Source organism: Mus caroli, chromosome 4, assembly GCF_900094665.2.
Source record: "Mus caroli chromosome 4, CAROLI_EIJ_v1.1, whole genome shotgun sequence".
In the NCBI taxonomy this organism is placed as follows: domain Eukaryota; kingdom Metazoa; phylum Chordata; class Mammalia; order Rodentia; family Muridae; genus Mus; species Mus caroli.
Window position 1 is genome coordinate 51,220,628 of NC_034573.1, and position 12,566 is coordinate 51,233,193.

General features: G+C 46.0%; 1 protein-coding gene across 1 annotated transcript in view; it reads left to right on the plus strand.

Annotated features, from left to right (window-relative positions):
- The first annotated feature begins 451 nt into the window (after positions 1-451).
- LOC110293506 (A-kinase anchor protein 2) overlaps positions 452-12,566 on the plus strand; it is a 107,526-nt gene continuing 95,411 nt past the window's right edge. The window contains exon 1 of the mRNA XM_029475713.1: positions 452-591. The gene's annotated coding sequence lies outside the window, so the exon portion shown is untranslated. The remainder of the gene's footprint in view (positions 592-12,566) is intronic.

Consider the following 12,566-nt stretch of genomic DNA (forward strand, 5'->3'; position numbering starts at 1 on the left):
CTACCTGCATCTCAGCCTTTGGACCACATTAAACTCTTATTATAACTAAGAAACACTTCCCAGTCAATCCCTCTGTTCGCTCTTACCAAGGGCCAATCAGGGCTTTCTCCCGCACATACTTCCACACGCACTCATACACATATATATATACATGCGGCAACGCCTTCACAGACATCCCCCGCCCCCCATGCACTAACTCAGACACGCGGCGCCCTCCCCAGTTAGGAAACATTCTCTTTCCACTTCTCCCATCACTTCGGTTTCTCCATTCATTCACGCAGGCATACATACATTCATTCACCATTTCTTAGGGCTCATGTTCTGTTCCAGCTACCAAGAGGAGGTATGGGTGGATGGGGAGGAGCAATGAAAACGGAGGGCGGACCACCGGCCTGGAGTGGGGCGGGCCCGGATGGGTGGGCGGGGCTCCCGGGTGCCAGGCGAGCCCAGAGGCTGCTGCTCTTGGCAGATGCGCTGGCCCCAGGTTGGGGCTGTGCCGCGCCTTTCCCTGGACGTTGGGAGCAGCAGGCGGCAGCCGCACCACGCTGGAGCGGAGCCGGAGGACTGCGCTCTCGGAACTGGCTCCTAGAGGTGGGTGTTCAAGTTGGGGCGTGGCGGTTCGGAACTCGGGTTAGAGTGCTCTCCGGCACTGGGAAAAGGTGGATTGTGAGGGTCTTCAAGTCTGTGTCTAGTGGATCCTGTCTGGGAAGCCATTCGAGCTAGAAAGGTCCTTATGCCTTTGAATTTCTTAGGTTTAGGGCAGGGCCGGGATTATTCAATACTTACATATGATTTAAAAATAAACAGCCCCACCTTCCGCCGAGATATACAGGAAAAACGGTGAAATCAAATGTGGCTGTGCACAAGAGCCAGTAGAGGTAGACGGAGCCACCGAGGTCAGTTAGCCAAAAACTCGGGTCCTGCCTGCTGGGGTGGCAGTGCTGGCGGCATCTTTAGAAGTCTATAGCTTTGCAAGGAAACTGAGGCCTAAGGGTGCTCAGCCGGAGCAGTTTTGTACTGGAGTCTAGGCTGCTGAACTTCTTAGCTGATGGAGGAAGCAACGGTTCTGAAGGTCAGGAAGGTTGGGGCGGGGGGGGGGGGTTCGAGCTGAGCAGGATCGTCTGTCTTGAGAATCGGCATTGAGGAGTTCGAACTGGGGTTTCATCTCCAGTAAAGCCCGGTTGAGAATCTTTGGGAATACTTTGAGGGGAATTTTAGGAGCAGGTCGCAGAGGAAAGTGCCACCAGTAAAGTCCGTAGAGGAGGCACGCTGGCAAAGATAAGAGCGGAGAGACTCTGGCAGCCCTGGGAAATTCTAGAGAAAGCCAGTGGATTAGAAGAGACCGAAACGAAGCCCGTGAGAACGGGAACCCTCACTGGAGAGCAGTGGCGCAGGTGGCCGGATGAGAGCGAGTGAGGGTCGGAGCAGCCAGTGATGAGCCAACCGGGCTGGGCTAGCAGCTGGGTCGCCGAGCTACACAGCACAGATGAACACGCTACTCACCAGGCCCGACAATCCATCATCCCAAGCATCTGTGAAAAGGATGACAGTGGGTTCTCTCCTCAGACCCGGTAGTAGTTTGTCCCCAGAGATTGCATACCGGGGACTTTGACAAATCAGCACCTTCCCCTGTGTCCATTCCAAGCCCAGTGGCTATAATCCAGCAAATTTACTACTGGCGTTTGCCTTTGAAAAATGGATTTTATGTGCCGTATTGTATCTTTTGAGTCCATGAACAAGTTTTACTTCTCTCTGGAAGCTCTTTTTGTCTCAGCGCGTGCTCACAGGCGCCTGGAGGCTGAAGAGATATATATGCTATGCACCTGCCGTCCACACGCCTGGGGAACCGGCTTGCCTTTGCTCTGAATTCACTTAAGCATCACTCTTGCCTTCCTGGCAGCATTTCCATTTTAACCAAACATCCTTTCTTTCTCTAAGTCTGGCGGCATTCCCGGTTTTGACCAACTAGATTCTATAGTATTATGGGAAGGAATTGATTACTTTTAACACAGATGTTCATGTTCTGATTCTACTGCTTGCTCTCCACTCTGTTTTTGATCTTTTTCTTTAAAAGGGGTGGGGGGGAGGGAGAGAGAGAGACAGAGACAGAGACAGAGAGAGAATGAGAATCCTCTCCCTTGGAAAGGGGAACCTCAAGAGTCCTGTGGAACTCGTCCCCACTCCCACCCCGAGTTAGCCAGTTAGCCGTGGCCCAGGAGCACCTGTCTAGGTTTCCATCTCTGCCCCAGTCAGCGTTCTGCACCATGGAGTTCTGTCTGGTTTCTGGGATGCTGAGGTGCAATCATGAACAGCTTGGCTGGTCTTTGAGTAGGACAAACATTTTGAAATCCCCATTATCTCATAGCTCCGGCATGACAGTTGGCGGTGCTTTCTGCCTGCAGAGTGCGGAGTGGTGTTGTCAGAATTCATTTAACTTTCATAAGTGGTTTGTTCTGACCCAGTAGCCCGAGGATCTCCAGTGAGTAAGGTGAAGCAGGCTGTCTTAACTTACTGATCAAATGACCCTGGCTGGTTGTTGTATTTCTCAAACATTCAATATTTTATTATAGGGCTAACCCATTAGCACTGTGGACCTTCTAGTTGTTGCTGCTGTTGTGTGCTATCCTCATAGAGTCAGTGGGCTCTTGTAGGGAATACTGGCTCAGGCCTGTCCTCTCAGTAGAGTAGAAGTAGAAGCAGAAGCAGGAGGCTTGCCAAAGAACTTTGAGTTCCAGGTCAGCCCTAGCTACAGAATGGACCCTATCTTGGGGAGGTGGGTGGGGCGTATGCCTTTAATGACAGCACTCAGAAGTAGATAGATTTCTGTGAGGATGAGAGCAGCCTGCTTTACATAGTGAGTCTCAGGTCAGCCAGGGTGACAGAGAGAGACCCTGTCTCAAAAAGTCGCCAACCACGCATTTTTTAAAATGAAAATTAATGGGCTCTTAAAATACTCATGGCCCAGATTTCTATCACAGTTGTCATTAGTCACCTCTGCTTACTAGGGTAATGAGAAGTTTAAATAAAGGTGAAATTGAATTTGGATGAAGGTTGGGTTAAGAGATTTTTAATAGTTGAAACAGGAGCATTGCTGAAAATTAACTCCTCGAGTCCAAAGGTTTGCTGTCTAGTTCCTTGCTTGAAATACATTTCCATGTATTACAATGTTAGTAGAACTGATGCTGTGACCCCAGTCGGCTCCTAGAATGAGTGTTTCTTTGATGTGAAAAACAAGAGTCACTGATGTGTTTAGATAACTGGATGGGTTCTGTGCCAGCCACTGATACTCGGAAGAGACTACTTAATGTATGTATGGAGTTCAACAATTTTAGTAAGTTTTGATAGGAAATGTTTTGTTTATGCTTACAAACCCAACACCCAAAGGCAGATTTTCTATGAAGCGAAAGCAAGCAAGCAAGCAAGCAAGCAAGAGAGGGTTTTTTAAAAGATGCCTAACGACATCCTGTGTACTCATGGTTTATTGCTCAGCAGTCTACAAAGATGCTTCCTTCTGCAGCAGATGGGAGCAGATACAATGACCCTCAGCCAGACATTAAGCAGAGAGTGAAATCTTGGAACACTCAGCCCTAAATGGGATGTCTCCACCAAATTCCTTCCCTCAGGGATAGGGAACCTGAAGAAAGAGGAGAGAGAAAGAGTGTAATGTCTCCAGAGAGGATGGAGGACATCAAGAATGCAGAGCCCTCTAAATCAACATGAGCAAAGCTCATAGGAACTCCCAGAGACTGAAGCAGCATGCACGGGGCCTGCACGGGGCCTGCACGGGGCCTGCACCAGGGCCCATGCGCTTATACGTAGTTCAGTGTTTTTATGAGATTCCTGAATGTGTCAGCAAGTGGGTCTGATACCTGTGCCTTCTTTTGGGCTCTTTTCCCTCTGTTGGTTTATGTTGTCCAACTTCAATGTGGTAGTCTTTGTTTTATCTTATTGTATTTTATTTTTTTATTATTTTTTGAATGAATGAATGAATGAAAACCTAGTCACTAGCATAAAGATTAACAACTGAAGTGTCCTTTGTACTTGAAGAGTGACTTTGTTTTATCTTAGAATTTTGAGATAGAATCTTGGAAGCCTTCCCTGGGTCACTGGAGTCCTGGCATTGCAGAATTTTTTGTTTTGTTTTGGTTTGTTGTTTTTTAAGATGCCAGTAACTGTCCTGTCTCTCATTCACTTCCCTCTTTGCACTGATATAGAAGATAACTGTGGAGATTTTCTTCTTTCTGCCTCACGGCCTGTCCTTTTCACTTGGTGGTGTGTGCTTTGTCTGGTGTCCTGTTCCCTCCTCTCCCACTTATTCTCCAAGTCACTGTCCTGTTGCTGGCTCTGCATTGACTCTCTCTTCCTTTCTCTCTCTTTTTTTCTCTCTCTCTCTCTTTCTCTCTCTCTCTCTCTTTCTCTCTCTCTCTCTCTCTTTCTTTCTTAATCTTTTTATTGATTTTTTTTGTGAATTTCATATCATGCACCCTAATCCCACTCACCACCCCTTCCCTTTGTATCCACATCTCCTCGCCCTGCCCTTGCAAGCCCCCCCCCAAAGAAAATAAAATAATATAGAATAAGGAAAAAACAAAAGCCTCTTGTCATGGAAACTGTAGTGTGTCACACATGTGTCATGAACGCGTCACATATGTGTCACCCTTTCTTACACATCTTTACTTTCACTTTGAGTAGCCAAAAATCTTGAAATCTTGGCTTTAAGTTCACGCACTGACCCACAGTGCGATCGACTGATGGTACTCTCCTTTCCAAAGCAGCACAGGAGACTCAGGGAAGTAACCCCAGTGGCTAAGGCAGAGAGATCATCATTCCATACGGTGACAATTTTCAATGGGAGCTGGAATAAAAATGTTTTAGGGAAAACCTGAGAAGCCTAGATAATGTCTGCTCTGCAGCCGACTGTGGACAGTTTTGCAGTGTGATGTCCGCATGGATTGTCTTGCAGCACCTTAATGAAGCGAATGTAACAGGAGGGTTAATTTAGAGTTAATCCTTACACATCACAAAAGACAGCTTATTATAATATATATTTTTTCTTTTTTTAAAGATTTATTTATTTTATGTATATGAGTACACTGTAGCTGTCTTCAGACATCCAAAGGGAGCATCATATCTCATTACAGATGGTTGAGAGCTACCATGTGGTTGCTAGGAATTGAACTCAGAACCTCTGGAAAAACAGTCATTGCTCTTAACCACTGAGCCATCTTTCCAGCTCTACAATATATATTTAAATGTGTGCATGTGCTTGTGAATTTATGAGTATGCATGTGTGTGTGTGTATGTGTATGTATGTGTATGTGCATGTATGTGCATGTATGTGCATGTATGTGCACGTGCACCACATGTACACGCACACCACTACAGAGGATAGCCTGTGGAAGCAGGTTTCATCCTTCCACTATGTGGCTTCTGGGGTTCAAACACTGGTTCTCAGGCTTGGAAACAAGTGCCTTTAGCTACCTATCTACCAACCCTAAAGTTTTATTTAGCACTGTTCATATGTATAGTGTGTGTAGGGGCATGTGCATGTCATAATGCACACATGGAGGTCAGAGGACAGCTGACTTTGTTACTCAGGTCCTAGGGATGGAACTCAGATTGGCAGGCTTTCACTGCAAGCTGTGTACTCAATGAGCCATGTCGTCAGCCCATTTTAAAAACCAGACACATAAACAGTATTCTCTGTGCTTACTCCAAACTGCTCTATCAGATGAGAATAGCCAGCTCTAGGCTGAGACCCGAACATTCTTTTTTTTTTTTTTTTGGTTTTTCGAGACAGGGTTTCTCTGTATAGTCCTGGCTGTCCTGGAACTCACTTTGTAGACCAGGCTGGCCTCGAACTCAGAAATCCGCCTGCCTCTGCCTCCCAAGTGTCTCAGCCACGCCCGGCTGAGACCCGAACATTCTATGAAACATGTTGGTTTGAAAAAGTAACCAGGGGTTCACACACAACACGGTTTAGAAAGCAGAGCATGCCTGTCCCTGACACAATTTCTAGATAGTCTGCCTTTCAGTCAATAACTGCTGTGGGAAATCCCCCCCTCAAAAACATCTATAGAGGGGACAGTTCAGCTCAGGTCCAGTGATGTCCAGCATCCTCTCCCTGTTTAAGGATCCTAGCTCTGTACTAACTAGATTTTCCTAGGAATGCACCTTGTTTATGAGTGCATATAGTTCTGTTATTCCTAAAACAATAGGGATAAAGATTCTAGGAACCCTGAGTCCTAGCAGAGATCTGAGGATTAGGATCACACTCACTCTGGGTTTTGCTTGCTTCTCTTCTTTACTTCCTCTTCCTCTTCTTCTTCCTTTTCCTCTCTCTCTTCTTCCTTCCTTCCTTCCTTCCTTCCTTCCTTCCTTCCTTCCTTCCTTCCTTCCTTCCTTCCTTCCAAGATGGAACTTCATACTGTAGCCTAGGCTGGCTGTGAACTTGTAGACATCTTTTTACTTAGGAGCCTGGGTACTGCTTTTCAAGGCAGGGTATGATGAGCCTAGCGTGGACACCCAGTATTTGATGGTGGGGGAGATAAGACCCATCCCCATCTCAGGTCTATTGAGTCAAAATCTGCATTTTGACTAAATCCTTGAGGATTTGTATACAAGATGGTTGCAGGGAAGTTCTGTTTCTTTGGATTTGGGAGAAGGCTGGGCATGAAAACTGTCCAGACCTTAGGACTCTGGACCTGAAAGATGAGCCTATCTCATTGAGGCTGGGAGAGTGGATACAGACCTGAGTGCATCTATGCATCCTGCTGTGCTCCAGACAGCCTCCTCACCCCAGCAGAGAATAATGCTGCCCCACAGGTCAATAACAACTATGTTAAGAAATCTTGGCCTTGGGGCTGGTTGACAGCACATATTACTTTTACAGAGGACCCAAGTTTGGCTCTCAGTACCCATGGTGGGGAGTTCACAATTGCCTGGAACTCCAACTCCAGAGGATCCAAATACTTCTGTCGGCTCCTGAGGGTAATTTCACGCACAATGACACATCCACACCCACAGACATATACATAATTAAAAATAAATGTAATATTAAAATAAATAAATAAATAAATAGAGAAAGATAGGTGGGTCTTTGTGAGTTTGAAGTCAGCCTGGTCTACATAGCAAATTTCAGGCCTCCCAGAGATATATATTGTGGTCCTATCTCAGAAAAAAAGAAAGAAAGAAAGAAGGAAGGAGAGGAAGAAAGAAAGAGAGAGAGAGAGAGAGAAAGAAAGAAAGAAAGAAAGAAAGAAAGGAAGGAAGGAAGGAAGGAAGAGAAAAAGAAAAAGAGAGAAAGAAAAGAAAAAGAAAACAAACAAAAAAAAGGAAAAGGGTCTTCTTGCGGCCGAGGATGTGTCTCAGTCAGTATAGTGCTTGCTTAGCATGCATGAAGCCTTGGGTCTGATCCCCTACATAGCGTTTGTTTATATGGGGCTGTAATCCCACAACTCTGGGTGTGAGAACAGGAGGATCAGAATTTCAAGGCCATCCTTGAGTGCATAGTGAATATGAGCCAGCTTGCGCTACCTGAGACTATTTAACAATAAGATAACCAGCACATAGGAGGCAGAGGCAGGCAGATCTCTCTCTGTAGTTCCAAGACAGCCAGGGCTACATGAGAGATCCTGTCTCATGGCAAACAAACAGGTAATAAAAATAAAATCCAACCACAATAAAAAAAAATTAAACAAACATATGCAAATGTGTCACTGTTTACAAAACAAGAAAAGGATCCCTAGACTAGCTGCTGACCTTACTCCTAGACCTCTTAGATGAGATGTCATTCCCTTGCTGTGCCCCGTGCAGCTGTGAAACTTTCTCTTGGGGCTTGAGAGAGAAATCAGAAACACCCATGGTGCTCCCTAGCATCCCAAGAATCGCTGGCTTTAGTTCACAGTAATCTACTGAGTAGATTTCTAAACAAGTGGCTGAGGTGAGGCTACCACTGGATGACCCTGTCATTCGTCAGACCTGCTTGGCCTTTTTTTCTTCACTCCTGAGACTTGCCCAGGACTGAGTCCTGGCTCTCAGTACCTGAGCAGGTTGTGCTAGGCCAGCTGTGCCACCTGGAGGCCGGGGGAAGAAATGCCAGGCTGGGGAAGGGAGGGGGCAAAGGTGGACTTGCAGCCCTTCCGGCTCTGCACCCCCAGAGTCCCTGCTGCTGCTTTTCTCACTTAGAGCCCCATGGGCACCACTGGGTACCACTGCCAGGTACTCTCGGGCTTCCTCCTTCCCACCTTTTTCATTAGGTGCTGAGCTCCTTTCTCGGTCCCCTTTGCTTTCTTCCATTTTTCTTTTGAACCAAAGACCTGGGTTGAGCCCACATACTTGCTGTGCATTGAGGTCTTCCCTCTAATGTTTTGAGGTATTGTTGTATCCATTAGAGAGCCATTGTTTATCTGCAGGGCCTCTGGCAGACTAGACAAGTGCTCTGCCGCTGGGTTACGTCCTTAGCCCATTAATCAGCAGCTAGCTGTCAGAGTCCCCTTGAGGTCTGCTATGGCTCCTTTAACCTACTACCTTGTTTTACTCCAGTTTTCCCCTCTGCCCCAGGTCCTCCTGCCTTCTTTACTAGTAGAATAGTCACATTCTGTTACCTTTTAATTGAATTCACCCATTCAATAGATAGTTGCTGATGGGTTTTGAAAAGAAACTGGATTAATCATGGGGTCAGCCTAAAGAAAGAAACCCCTTTGTGAATTCTGTGCTGTTTCTCTTGCATGATGTTCATCTTCCTTGCAAATGAGAGGCAGGGCCATTGGCTGGGGAAGAGGTTAAGGGCAGCACCGAGCTGACTGCAGAACACATACTCCATCGCAGCATTTGGGCCCAGGAGCCAGAGCTCTGGGCCTCAGGTCAGAGTGGAATGTGACTTCTCATGGCAGGAAACCTGGGCCTTTCCAGCTTATCTGCTCCAAAGGGCCCCAAGTGAAGAGAACCTGGAGCCATTCTAGTTGTCAAAGGGGAGTGGGCCAGGAAAGGCTGCTGTGCCGGATCACCAGCTAGGTCATCACAGGGAAGGCTTGCCACCTCCAACTGATTCAGTTTTTCTTGCTGTCGTTTGAAACATCTCATGTTAGAATAGGCTGGCCTTGAACTCACTATGAAATCAAAGATGGGCTTGAATTTTTGATTCTCCTATCTCCCCACATGTTAGAAATATAGGTGTGTCCTACCACATTTGTTAGGCAAACACTCGATTTGTGACCTAATCTATCTCCTCAGCCCCCAGAGTTCAATAAAGCCATTCTCAGGGTGTTGGGTACCTTGCCTATACTCAGTGTGTACTCTACCAAAGAGCTATACCCTAGCTCCCAATTTAAAAATATGCCAGTCCGTGAGCAAGAGGAAGAGACCTTAGGTCAGAGTGCTGGGGTATGGCCTATTGTGCATAAGTTTGTTTTTCACTGTGTTGCCCAGGATAGCCCTGAGTGCTTAGGCTCAAGAGATTCTCCTGAGTCAGCTTCCCAAGTAGCGGGACTGTATCTTGATCATGCCCTGCCTGTATATTTTGCTACAGTAATCACTAACTTACTGATTGCTACAGACTATGTGCATCTTATTTAGCTTCTTAATCATCAGCCGGTAGGTTTTTTTTGTTTGTTTTGTTTGGTTTTGGTGGGGTGGAAGGTGTTGTGACATGGTTTCACTCTGTAGCATAAACTGACCTGGAACTCTTGGTGGCTCACCTGCCTCAGCCCCCTAAGCCAAGGGTAGATAGGAACAGAAGGCAGAACACGAAGAGACAATAATGTAATACAACTGTAAACTTTTAGCACAGGTCACAGTCTCAGACTGCGGTTGTACTTAGAAAGCTGTAGCTCAGATGTATGGTCATGGTTTTGTAGGTGAATTTGATCTTCCACAGAGTTTAAAGGGGGTTGCAGCTGCAAAGGGTTAGACTTTGAGTATCACATCAGGGGGCTCGGAACTTCCTGTAACTCCAGGAGATCTAACACTGTCTCCCGGCCTCTGTGGGCACCTGTACTCATGTACACACACACACACAAACACAAACACACACACACACCCCACACACACATACACACACACTTTAAATTTTTTTTCAGGTGCTTAAGATGACCCTCCAACCATAAGATTATTTTATTGCTACTGTAATTTTGCTACTGTTAGGAATCGTAATGTAAATCTCTGATATGCGACCCCATGGGTTGAGACCTGCTGGAGAACCCAGTGGGGCTGGGGTGGTGGCTCAGTGGCTAAGAGGTTCTGCTGCTCCTGCAGAGGACTGAATTCAATTCCCGGCAGTCATCTTGGTCAGCTCACAATTGCCTGTCACTCCAGCTTCAGGGGGATCCAACCTCTTTGTCCTCCACAGGCTGGGTCACCAGGGCTGTGCTTAGCTGTTGGACTGATGTGAGGATGGGAACTGAACTGTTGTGCAGGACCTGGGAGGGACAGCGTCTCCAAGTCCACACTTCTGAAGCAGGAAGGGTGCCCGTCACAATCTGCAAGACATACTTTCTCAGTCTTTGATGTCTCCTCAGCTGGGATGGAGCATGTTCTGAGAGGGACCTGAGTGGGTTTTTTTCTACTTGTGGCACATAGCACTAGCAGCCTTGAATGACTTGTTCCTGTTAGAAAGCATTGGTGCCACATCAGCAGAATAACTCTCTGTTCAGGAGCCAGCTTTGTGACATCTGTGACAGCAGTGTGACTTCTGCCTGAAAGTCTATGTATGCATGGTCCAGCAGAGCATCTTTCTCTCTCTCTCTTTCTTTCTCTCTCTCTCTCTCTCTCTCTCTCTCTCTCTCTCTCTCTCTCTCTCTCTCTTTCTCTCTCTCTCTTTCTCATTTTCTGATACACTCATGTATTCCAGGATGGTCTTGAACCCTTGATCCTCCTGCTTCCACATCCCAAGTAGTGGGATTGCAGTTAAAAATCACAAACCTGACCCTGTTGCGAGTCTCTCTGAACTTGTTTGCCCTAGAAACCTCAAATGAATCAAATCACACATTTATTTTATCACAGTATTTGTTTTTTGAGACTGACTTATTTCATCCAGCATAGTCCTCAGGGTTTATCTAGACTGTAGCGAATGCAGGATTTTTATCCCTTGCATTAGCTGATTGCTTTTCCGAGGGCTTGTGTTATCCTCCTGTGGTCCTGCTCAGTCTCCCAAGTGCTGGGATTACAGTTAAGCCAGTCCCTTTTTTTGTAGAAGGATGGTTTTTGAAACAGAGTCTCAAGTCTTACACAATGGCTGGTCTGGTATTTGTAGTAATCCTCCTTTGCTGTTTCCTAAGGGTTTGTTTGTTTGGTTGGTTTATTGGGGTTTTCTGTTTTGTTTTGCTTTTTTTGGGTTTTTTTTGAGGCTGAGCATCCTTATACTATGTTGCTTAGGCTAGTCTCAAATTCTTGAATTTAAGCACCTCCCTTCCCCAGCCTCTAGCATAGCTTAGACTTCAAGTATATGCCATTACACTAACCTTTCCTTCATTAAAAGCAACAAACAAACAAACAAACATTTATTTTATGTGTGTCTTTATGTGTGTATGCCCGTGCTCGAGAGTGCTAATAGTGTATATGTGAAGGTCAGAGGACAGCTTTCCAGAGTCCATTCTCTCTAACATGTGGGCTCTTGGGATTAAACTCTCTCAGGTCAGCAGGCTTAGGGGCAAGTGCCTTTACCAGCTGAGCCATCTCAAGGCCCCAGCCCTACTCCCCAACCCTCTTTTATGAAACAGTCTTGCTATGTAGTTCAGGTTGACTTGGCATTTGCTGTATAGTCCAGGCTGACCCTAAACTCAAGGGACTTCCCTCTTTCTCAACATCCCAAGTGCTGGGATTTCAGGTGTGCATCACCATTCCCAAACTGTTTTTGTTTTTAATTTTTTTTTCTCCTTTCAAAACGGAATGAATGTGGGCTGCAATACCTGGCCTAGAAAAATAATGACTAGGTCATGGTATACAGCAGCCAATTTTGAAAAATCCATTCCTTCTTCCACTGACGTGAGGGTGCTTCATCTTGCCCTTGCTCTGGAGAGCCATGGTCCATCCCTAAGATCCCCAGGAGCTCGGAAGGGTTCCTTGTCCCTACGCTGAAGGATTTGAACCTTCTGGAACAGTGCATAGTGAAAAGGTCTATGAGTAAGCTGTCTGCCTACTCAAGGGGTCACTGATGCTGGGACGAAGACTGAGAGGTGGCTGTGTGGCTCACACAGCAGAGGAAGGGCTCTCCTGAGAGACTACAGATTTAAACAGATTCCAGGGCCAGCTTCAAATCCTGGCTGTCAGTCCAAGCATACCGAGCCTTCTTTGGTAAGTCCGGGATCCTTACCTGAAATGCTTGGAGAACAGTACCCAGCTCATAGTTAGGAGGATTAAACTCAGGCGCAGGATTTAATAGACAACCTAGCCTGCTGTACTGAGAAGCACAGACCCAAATACCATCGGGCTCTTTGTAAGATTTTTTTCATATTCACTTAGTATGACCAAAAACGTGAACATCAGCATTTGTTCCCATATTTCTTTCTTTCTTTTTTCTTTTTTTTTTTATTTTTTTTTATTTATTTTTTTTATTTTTTATTTTTTTT